The following is an 11900-nucleotide window of genomic DNA, read 5'->3' as shown; positions in this document are numbered from 1 at the left end:
CTTTGGGTTGACTCATTACAACATGTAGATTTCTCCCTGCACTAAGTTCACAGCAGTAAACTGTTGCCTATCAACTTCTCATGATGTATAGTTTGGAAGTGTACACTCACATATATTAATGTAGGAAAATCACTTCCAGTTATCTCCAGGTTTTGCTGATTATCAGATTGTGAGGTCATTTTTTTCAAACACATATCAAATTAGTGCATTCTGTTACATTGGGTGAAGACCGGAAAAGAACTAAATAGGCATTGAGGGTGGTGAATATTTGGAATGAAGTAGCGGAGGAACTGATAGAGGCAGATACAATTACAACATTTAAAAGACCAGAAGACGTAGGAGCAGAATTAGGCCATCTGCCCCTTCGAGTCAGCTCCATCATTCAATCATGGCTGATCCTTTTTTTGATCTCCTCCTCAACCCCAGTTTCAGGCCTTCTCCCCGTAAACTTTGATGCCATGTCCAATCAAGAATCCATCAGACTTAAATACACCCAATGACCTGGCCTCCATAGCTGCATGTGGCAACAAATTCCACAAATTCACCACCCTTTAGCTAAAGAAATTTCTCCGCATCTCTGATTTGAAAGGGTGCCCCTCTATCCTGAGGCTGTGCCCTCTTGTCCTAGACTCTCCCACCACGGGAAACATCCTTTCCACATCTACTCTGTCTAGGCCTTTCAACATTCCAAAGGTTTCAATGAGATTCCCCCTCATCCTTCTGTACAGACCCAGAGCCATCAAATGTTCCTCGTATGATAACCCTTTCATTCCTGGAATCATCCTTGTGAACCTACCCTGAACCCTCTCCAATGCCAGCACATCTTTTCTAAGATGAGGAGCCCAGAACGGTTCTCAACACTCAAGGTGAGGCCTCACCAGTGTCTTATAGAGACTCAACATCACATCCCTGCTCTTGTATTCTAGACCTCTTGAAATGAATACTAACATGGCATTTGACTTCCTCACCACTGACTCAACCTGCAAGTTAACCTTCAGGGTGTCCTGCACAAGGACTCCCAAGTCCCTCTGCATCTCAGATTCCTGGATTTTCTCCCCGTTTAGAAAATTGTCCTCACATTTATTTCTACTACCAAAGTGCACGGCCATGCATTTTCCAACATTGTATTTATTTGCCATTTTCTTGCCCATTCTCCTAATCTGTCTAAGTCCTTCTGCATCCTACCTGTTTCCTCAATACTAACTGCCCCTCCATCAATCTTTGTATCATCTGCAAACTTGGAAACAAAGCCATCTATTCCATCATCTAAATCATTTATATACAACATAAAAAGAAGTGGTCCCAACACCGACTCCTGTGGAACACCACTAGTCACTAGCAGTCAACCAGAAAAGGCATTTGAACATGTAAATGGACAGGAAAGATTTCAAGGGAAACAGGCCAAAAGCAGACAAGTTAGATCAGCTCAGTTGGGCAGCTCTGTCAATGTGGACAAGTTCCTCCAAAGGGCCTGTTCCCATTCTGCATATCTCTATTATCATGCCATGCCCAACACCCAACTCCTGAAGCAGACATTCCAAGCTCTGCCACAGGAAGAAATTACCAGGCAGGCAGAGAAAAGCATTCAAGAATATGCTAAAAAAATTCAACATCCCTTGATTCTTGGAATGGCATGGCAGCAAAATGATTAGCATAACGGTATTCCAGTGCCAGCAACGCAAGTTCAATCCCGGCCACTCTCCGTAAGGAGTTTGAACGCTCTGCCCATGACTGTGTGGGCATCTCCTGGGTGCTCCAGCATTTTGCCCACATTCCTAAGGTGTATAGTTAGGGTTAGTAAATTGCGTGCAGGCCACGTTGGTGCAAGAAGCATTGTGATACTTGCAAGCTGCGCAGCACAATCCTAGCTGGTTTGATTTGGTGCAGACAACACATTTCATTTAAAGTTTTGACATTTTGATGTACTTTGGACACATAAAGCTAATTTTTATAATCTTTACCTTGGGGGGCCATGGCCCACACCTACTCAAAGTGGAGTAGTTGTATATACAAGACATAGGAGCAGAATGAGTCCATTCAGCCCATTTAACCCGGTCCACCATTTCATCATGGCTGATTTATTATCAACCCCATTCTCCTGCCTTCTCCCCATAACTTTTATGTCCAGACTAATCAAGAACCTATTTACCTCTGCTTTAATCAAGAACCTATTTACCCAATAATAATAATAATAATAATGTTATTTCTAGAGTACTTTTCATACAGACAATGTAGTTCAAAGTGCAAACATAAAAATAAAAGACAAAATGATGTTAGTTAAAACAAGGCTACATAAATAAGTTTTGAGCTACGTTTAAAAGTGCCAACTGAGTCTGCATCCTTTATGGTTTTAGGTATTAAGTTCCACAGTTTAGGAACATACTGTAGTTCAAGAAAGCTAACCTGCCAATTAACTTTTGAGGGCGACTGTTTAAATTTAAGAGACCAACGGAAGACCTGGGAGCTCAAGCAGGATTATAAAACAAAAGAGATTCTGTGACGTGCTCCAGACCCAGACCGTCAAAAGCCTCCACAGCTGTCTGTGGCAATGAATTCCACAGATTCACCACTCCCTGGGTAAAGAAATTCCTCCTCATCTCTGTTGTAAAGATGTCTCTCTACTCTGAGGCTGTGCTCTCTGGTCCTAGACGTCCCCAAGATAGGAAACATCCTCTCCACATTCATTCTATCTAGGCCATCAATACATGAGAGGTTTCAATGAGATCCCACCTCATTCTTCTAAACTCCAGCAAGTACAGGCCCAGAGCCACCAAATGCTCCTCATATGTTACAAAGAAAGATAGAAACATAGAAAACCTACTGCACAACACAGGCCCTCAGGCCCTTCGGCTTAACCCTTTCATTCTCAGAATCATTCTCGTGAACCACCTCTATACACTCTACAATGCCAGCACATATTTCTTAGATAAAGGGTCCAAAACCACTCACAATTCTCTAAGTGTGGTCTGACCAATGCCTTATAAAGCCTCAGCATTACACCTTTGCTTTTTATATTCAAAATGAATGCTAACACTGTATTTGTCTTCCTTACCACCTCCTCAACCTGCATGTTAACCCTTAGGGAATCCTACGTGAGGACTCCCAAGTCCCTTTGCACCACTGAATTTTTAAAATTTTCTCCCTGTTTAGAAAACAGTCTACACCTTTATTCTCTCTACCAAAGTGCATGACCATACATTGTACTCCATCTGCCACTTCTTTGCCCGTTCTCCTAATTTGGGTCCTGCTGCAGACCCCCTTCTTCCTCAACACTACCTGCTCCTTCGCTTATCCAAATTATTAACATATAATGTAAAAAGAGTCGGTCCCAACACAGACCCCAACGGAACACCATTAGTCACTGGCAGCCAACCAGAAAAGACCCCTTTTATTACCTCACTTTGCCTGCTGCCAATCAGCCAATCCTCTATCCATGCTAGTGTCTTTCCTGTATCACCATGGGCTCTTAACCTGTTAAGTAGCACCTTGTCAAAGGCTTTTTGAAAGTCCAAGTAAAATAATATCCACTGACTCTCCTTAGTCTATCCTGCCTGTTATTTCCTCAAAGAATTCAACAGATATGTCAGGCAGAATTTCCCCTTAAGGAAACCTTGCTGATTTTGACCAAGTTTATCATGTGCCTCCAAGTACCCTGGTAGCAAATCCTTAATCATGGACTCCAACATCTTTCCATCCACTGAAGTCAGGCTATAATTTCCTATCATCAACCCTCTCCCTTCTTAAAACATGTAATTTTCCAGTCCTTCAGAACCATTCCAGAACCCAGTGATTCCTGAAAGATCACCTCTGACCTGGGGTATATCCATCTGGTCCAGGCGACTTATCTACCTATAACACCTTTCAGCTTCCCAAGCCCCTTCTTAGTAATAGCAACTACATTCACTTCTTTCCCCTGGCATTCTCGAATTTCTAGCATACTGCTAGTGTCTTCCACAATGAAGACTGGAGCAAAATACTTACTAAGTTTGTCCGCCACTCCTTTATCCCCAATAACTATGCATGTCTCCAACGCCATTTCCCAGCAGTCTGATATCCACTCTTGCCTCATTTTATATACAACGGATTCCGGTTAATTGGGTCATCGGTTATGGGTCCATGGCCTAAAAAAGACTGGAAACCTCTGGAAGCATTGTATGAAGGCAGTCCATTGTATGAAAGAAGTCTGCACTGGGTGTCTGCGCTGATTTTGTTCATTTACAGGTAATCAAATTAACACGGCAGTGTACTCCGGATAAATTCCTCTGTTAATAACCGTTAGGGACTAATACAGCTTTATGGTACAGTTGAGGTATTGGTAGTGTTCAAATTTGTTCCGTATTTCATTTACATACATAAATTGTTATTCAGTTAAATGATGGTTTGTCTTTTTATATACCTTTTTAATTAGTTCCACGATTCTTCAGCTAATTGGGGCAGCATCTTAATTGGTTTGGTGCCAATGTGTTCCAATTAATCAGAATCCACTGTATCTGAAAAAAAATTCTTGTATCATCCTTTATATTATTAGCTAGCTTACATCACTATTTCATCTTTTTTCTCCTTATGTCTTTAAGGATGGTATTGAGAACCTCAAAGCCCGTAAATAGCAGAAGGAGTCCAGCACCTCACAAACTACCGAGCCACCTCATAAAGCACCTACTGCCCCATTCGTGCAAGAATCTGTGGTTTCCAAATTCATCAGTTACTATAAAACCCATAAAACTAGAGTAGAATTGACTCACCCATGATCTCAAGGGACTGTCTAAGATGGAGGCTACATAAAAATCCATTGGCTCCTGGACTTATGGTGATGATCCTGTTTGTGATTATAATTGCTGTGGTAGCTAATACTGTTAACCCTATGCCACTCGCACACGGGAGGAGTTCACATATTGTACAAGCAGAGTTATCAATAAAAGTTCAATTGAATATCCTACATGCTGGCGTCGTGGTGTGTTTGGCACTCTCCCTCAATAACAAACACAACAATAATCAGATCGCGATCGAATTGCATGCTCCAAACTCCCACTACTTGAGTCGCGTGGAAGGGGGGTAATGGGAAATCCAACAACACTTCAGGGCAATCATTGTGAACAGATCACTCATTTTAAAATCAGGAACTCTGCTTTTAAAATGTATAAATTTAGAATATACACTATAAAAACTAAAGATTTACTGATAGTAATCACCTTTTCTTCAGTTTGCCCCCTCCCACTCCCCACCACCCAGGTCATGTCCTCTTCTCGTTACCTTCATCAGGGATGAGATGCAGGAGTCTGAAGACGCACACACACTCAACGCTTAGAAGCAGCTTCTTTCCTTTCGCCATAAGGTTTCTGAATGGACAATGAATGTTACCTCACTACTTTTGCTTTCTATTTGCACTACCTATTTCATTTTTAATACATTTTTATTGTAAATGATAGTCTATTTTATGCACTGCAGCCACTAAACAACAAATTTCACAACATATGTCAGCGATAACAAAGCAGTCTCTAGAACAAAAACAAAGGATTATTAGTTATATAATTGACTCCAAAACTAACACTGCCCCACTCCAGTCAATCTGGATATCTCTGAAGTAACAGATGTGACAGTGAGTGTGTGCTGCTTGGGAAACAAGGTCAGACTGCAGGTGGCTGGCATTGTACAGCTGTGGTTCCTATTTCATTCAGTAAATACTCACTTCCTGCCATGTCTCTGATGTAAGATATCTCCCACTGAACCATAAATTATGTAAAACGCTATTTCCTATCACATACTACGAATAAACTTCCATCAGGTTCAAAACAGTCTGCTTGCCACTTCCCAAAATACAGCACTTACTTTTAGTTCTTGGGATGTGACTGATGTTTAGTTCTTGGGAGTAATCACCTCCTCTCCTTGGTTCATTCACACTGTGTCAAACTGGAGTCAAGTATGAGCCAAAGCTGGTGAGGTTCCATTACTTCCTTTCTTTTCCAATATTTTTATTAGTTTCTACATAGAAGAATACAGAGTACAAGAAAGTGTATATAAAAGGTCAGAAAAGATTTTTAAAAACTACCAGTTACATTATATATGTTCATAATAACTATTACAGTACCCCGTATTCATTTAAGTTAATCAATAGTTATATTGAATTATACTGATTTATTACAAAAGAAAAAAGAGTCTAACCCCTACCAAGACCGAAGCTGTTCATTAAGAGAAAAGAAGGTAAATAATAGCCAACATCTGAGCTTAAATAACGAATCAAAGGTTTTGAAAATAATTCAGAAAAGGTCCCCACAATGTTTGAAAGTCTTGACGAGATTCAAAAATTGAACAACAAACCTATGGGGTTCCATTACTAAAGGAAGAATCAATTCAATGCATATCAAAAATTCAGAATCAGATTCAGGTTTATGATCACTGACATATATTGTGAAATACGTTATTTTGTGGCAGCATACATTGCAAGGTATACAAAGAAAATGAAGACAAAGATTAGCTTTATTGTCACCTGTTCATCACAACAGCGAAACACATGCATTGTCTGTGTAAATGATGTGCTGGGAGCCCACAAGTTTCACCATGCTTCCCGCACCATCATAGCACGCCCTTCAAGTTCCTAACCCAACGTGGGAGGAAACCAGAGCACCTGGAGGAAACTCGTCCAGTCATGGGGAGAATGTACAAACTCCCCACGTGCAGACACTCTACCCCGGTCGCTGGTGCTGTAAAGTGTTACGCTAGCCTCTATGCTACCGGGCCACTCTGTGCTAATAATAATTAATAAATAGAGTTAATAGGAATAGTGAGGCAGTGTTCATGAGCTCATGGACTAGTTAGAAAACTGATGACAGAGGGGAAGAAGCTGTTCCTAAAATGTTGACTGTGGCTTTTCAAGTTCCTGTACCTGCTCCCTGATGGTAGTGATGAAAGGAAAGTAATGAGATGGTAGATAATAGAAATTCAGAAGCGTTTCTGATTATTTACCAGAATGAAATGCTTTAAATCTCACGATGGTGAGATCTGAAGTAAGGGGGTCATGAAGATTTCAGTTCAGCACCTTTGGCTCACTAGTCTGGTACCATGGTCAGAGTACTGGACCAACTTCTGCTTTCTTAAAAAGATCAGTTCTCGGGACATGTGATCAAGGGGAAAACCAACATTTAATACCTGTCCATAATTATCTCTGAGAAGATGACAGGTTGCCTTCCTGAATAGCTACAGGTTGTATCTGATCAGGTGGGATCAAATCAAGGAATTAACGCTGTATTAACAGGGGACAGACAAACTGGTGAAGGAACAATACGAAGCCACATGTACAGTATGCCTCATGGACAACAATCTGAGACTACAGATGAAGTAGCTTGCTGTAGGTGGAGCTAACTGAACTTGAGTGCTTGGACCAGATCACTCTGCAGCCCTGCTACCTGTGGTCGGGAGCACAGAGAACTAAAAGTCAACGATAAAAGGCAATATGAAAATTATCCTTTTCACTAGTGGTGATGCCATAATGTGAGAACAAAGTTAAATGCTGAGGGTTTGGTCTTCACATAAAACCAATGAATGGACCATCCTCCCCAGATCCCCATCATCGAAGCCCATTTTCAGCCAATTTGATTCACACCACATGATATCACATGACTGCTGAATGTGCAGGAGTCAGGAAAGGCTATTGAGCTAGGCAGCACTTCCATTATTATGCTGAATATGTATTATGTATACCTCAGAACTGTCTGCACCTCCACCCACAAGGTTACAGTACTGGTGATTCTGCATGTGCTGGAAACCCAGAACAACACATACAAATTGGGCGGCGTCTAAGGAAATAAATAAACAGTTAATGTTTCAGGATGCGATTATTCATTGGGACTGGAAAAGAAGGGGGAATTATGCCAGAATAAACAGGTGGGGGCAGGGGAAGGAGGACAAGCTAGAAGGTGATAAGTGAAGGTTGACGAGTGGGGAGGGGGAGGGTGGTTGAAGGAAGAAGCTGGGAGATGACATTTGGAAAAGGGTGGAGAAGAAGGAATTTGATAGGACTCTGAGCCACGGGAGAAAGGAAAGGAGGTGGGTTCCAGGAGGAGGTGATAGGCAGATAAGAAGAAGAGTTCAGAGGTCTGAGTGAGAAATAGAAGACGAGGGAAGAAGGGAAAAAATTACTGCAAGGAGGAATTGATGTTCATGCCAGCAGGTTGGAGGCTACTTAGAAGGAATATGAGGTGTTGCTCCTCCACCCAGAAAGTGGCTTCATCGTAGCACAAGAGGAGGGCACGGACAGACATGTTAGAAGGCGAATGGGGATAGGAATTAAAGTGATTAGACACCAGGAAATTCCACTTTTTGCAGATGGAGTGTAGGTGCTCGACGAAGTAGACCCCCAATTTTATTATTTTCACATGTACCAAGATATAGTGAAAATTAGTCTTGCAAGCTTTGCACAGAGATAATGTCAAAACATAAGTGCATTAAGGTACTGTAGTACAAGGGAAAAGCAAAAATAGAATGTATAGTATTACAGTTTCAGAGAAAACAAACTGCAGATTGACAATAAGTTGCAAGGAATATGACAAGATAAATTGTGAAGTCAAGAGTTCATTTTTAATGTACAAGAGGTCTGTTTCACAGTTTTATCATGCGGGACAGAAGATGTCCTTGAGCCCAGTGATGCAAGTTCTCAGGCTTTTATATCTTCTGCTTAGTTGAAGGGGAGAGAAAACAGAATGTTGTGTAGATGGTGTCTGATTGCACTGGCTGCTTCTCTGAGGCAGCAAGAAGTGTGGACAGAGTCCATGGAGGGGAGACTGATTTCTCTGATGGACACAACTGTGTCCACAATTTGCTGTAATTTCTTTTGTGGTGTTGGGCAGAGCAGTTGGCATACCAACCTCTGTTGTAGACAGATTGGATGCTTTCAATGGTGCATCTTTAAAGATTGTTGTGGGTCAAGAAGGACATGCCGAATGTCTTTGTTGTCTGAGGAAGTAGAGTTGTTGATATGCTTTCATGTGGTTGGACCAAGTCAAGCTATTGATGATCGCTAGCTGAAGCTCGCACCCATATTCGTATTTGCACAATTTCTTGTCTTTAGGACATTGGCTGTCCACCCTGTTGGGTGTGGTCATTCCTTGACTCTATTATGGTTATCGGATCTATTGAGTATGCCTGCAAGAAAATGAATCTCAGGGTTGTATATGGTGCCATATATGTACTTTGAGATAAATTTAGTTTGTACTTTAAACTACACTTCTGCACCATTGACACAGACAGTATGTGCTCCACCCATTTCCTGAAGTCAATGACTAGCTCTTTAGTTTTGCTGACATTGAGGAAAGGATGCTATCTTGTGTTATCCTAACACATAGCCAGTAGGCTCTCTATCTTGAATTGAACTCATTGGTACACAGTCCTCTACACATTTGCTGATGAAATCTTGGACGGCAGTGACATACCCATTCAGGTTAGTATCATGACGAAACTTGAACTAAGAGGGAAAATTATGCAGGTAAGTTGTATTCACAAACAGAAGTACACTCCACATCGAGTCATTTACAGTTCCATCTGTTAATTCTCTGTCATCAGCAAAGTGATTAATATTTCCTGCAAGGAAGAATCTCTTCTTGACATTCACTGCATTACCGGTGACAAGTACAACCTCTTGCGGATCACTGAAATAGCATAAAAGCCATGGCTACAAGAGAGGGTCAGAGGCTGGGTATCCTGCAGTAAGAATCTTGATTCCTGGCAACTAGTTTTTATGCTAGTCAAGGAGAAATAAAAGAAGTTACCTAGATACAGGGAATGAAGTCTGGGTCTCCACACATGGGGTGAATTAGATAAGAAACTAATAAATGGGGAAACCTCAGGTCTCCAATAAATGACGAATTGTGCTGAAAGAAGGCTTTGATGTTTTGATGCACAATATAAAAATTGATTATATCTATGTGAGTTGCTCCAAGACCTTTCTGAGAGATAAACACCAAGTAAACTCAAATTGTTCTATTGGAGGATATGGCTTATGAGGATATCTTGAGCAAACTAAGGCTTTTCTCTTTGGAGCGAAGGAAGATGGCAGATGTATTTATAGTGGTGTACAAGAGACATAGAGCTGGAGACATAGACTTTTGTCTATGGGAGACATAGAGCTGGAGCCAGAGACGTTTTCCCAGAGCCAAAATGACTAACACAAGGGAGCTTAATTTTAAGTTGATTGGAGAAATGTAAAGAGGGAAGTGTCAGAGGTAATTTTTTTTACACACAGAGAATGGTAGGTGCATGAAATGCCCTGTAAGGGGTGGTGGTAAAGGCAAATAAATTAGAGCCATTTAAGAAATCTTAAGAGAGTCACATAGATGAAAGTAAAATGGAAGGCTGTGTAGGAGGGAAGAGTCAGATTGATCTCAGTATGGTTAGAAGGTCAGCACAACATTGTGGGCCAAGGGGCCTGTACTGTGTTCTATGATAAATGATTTAAGACATATTGTAGGAGTAGAATTAGGCCATTTCTTCCTTGTTGCCATATGTGGATGCTTTCTATATCAGGTACAAAATAGAAAAATTCTCTTTCTAATCTCTATTTTGTCATTATTCTATCCATTCTTTATTAAGGCCAGGCTCATAATGAACACAATTAGTTGTTGGCAGCTTTCCAATAACAACAAGCATTTCTACTCAGAACCAGCAGGGAATATGAGTGTGTTGGTAACTGGGGTACTCAGTACAACTGCGTCTGATCCTTGAGTCCATCGGTGACCACACCGGTACACTCCAATAGGGAGCGATTGCGTAAACAGGCATGTGTGTTACAGCTGAGTGATCCTACAAGCCCGAGTTCAGGGAAAGTTAAAGTGTGCTCTCAGCTTTCCTCCCACCCATCTGCTAAAGTGAATTTTAAAAGTTCTACCGAGTTTCTGAGCACCTGGGTCCCAGCTTTTAAAAGTTAAATGGTTTCAGCGGATCGTTTGCAGTTGTCGGCCCACGCTGCGAGCCTCAGCTGGAAATAAATTGTTCAAGAACTCACATGAGTGTCCAGCTCTCATGATCTACTTTAAAATCCCTTACAGAGCACAAAGTGAGAGCACTGTAAGATCCTCCCAGTACATATTATGCAGTCAGTCAAACAGTAGCTGCTTGATCATTCGCACTTCTATGAAACCATCACTCTCAAATTATGATTCAATTATGAATGTCAGATCACCTTTCTTTCAAAAACAGTAATCTTAGGTCCCATACTACCAAGATCAGGAACAGTTATCACCCCCATTGAACCAGCGCAGAAAACTTCACTCACCTCAACACCGAACCGACTCCACAACCTATAGACTCACTTTCAAGATTCTACCACTCAGTATTATTTATTTACTTTTTTATATTGCACAATTTGTCTTCTTTTGCATCTTGGTTGTTTGTCAGTCATTGTTATTTATAGTTTTTCACAAATTCTATTGTATTTATTTCTTTTCCTGTAAGTGTCTGCAAGAACATGGATCTCAGGGTAGTATATGGCGATATATACGTATTTTGTTAATAAACTTACTTTGAACTTTGCTGATTGATAGAACTCTGTTTCCTTGACACGGCAAAGAAAAGACTCTTATTTTTCTGCCTTGCTTCTGAATTGCTCTTACACCTATATCTCACTAAAGTATAATTGGGTATCTGTATATATGCCACACAGCACTCAACAGTGCAGGGTTATAACTCTGTGAACGCTCCAGGGTCTGGGCAAATCTAGCACTTAGTAACACCAAGGTTTCATAAATCAGAGCTAAGTCAGATTGACTTTCCTTCTGCCTTGTCCACATTTGCCAGCTACCACTTCATGTCACTAAACGTCAGACCACTTTCAACCTGGAGCTAGCCTGAAATTGACTGGGATAGCATTTGGAGGGAGGTGGGGAGGTGGGGACACAGGGGAAGTAGAAAGGGGA

At 41.2% G+C, this 11900-nt stretch overlaps 1 long non-coding RNA gene across 1 annotated transcript; it reads right to left on the bottom strand.

Annotated features, from left to right (window-relative positions):
- Window positions 1-4342: 4342 nt before the first annotated feature.
- LOC140725019 (uncharacterized) lies at window positions 4343-11629 on the bottom strand. The gene is made up of 3 exons (XR_012098239.1): window positions 5827-11629; window positions 5251-5336; window positions 4343-4490 (listed from the first exon to the last, which is right to left on the bottom strand). It is a non-coding gene; the product is annotated as an uncharacterized lncRNA (long non-coding RNA).
- Window positions 11630-11900: the final 271 nt, after the last annotated feature.

This window comes from Hemitrygon akajei, chromosome 1 (assembly GCF_048418815.1).
Source record: "Hemitrygon akajei chromosome 1, sHemAka1.3, whole genome shotgun sequence".
Classification (NCBI taxonomy): Eukaryota; Metazoa; Chordata; class Chondrichthyes; order Myliobatiformes; family Dasyatidae; genus Hemitrygon; species Hemitrygon akajei.
This window is presented reverse-complemented; position numbering and strand designations above follow the sequence as displayed.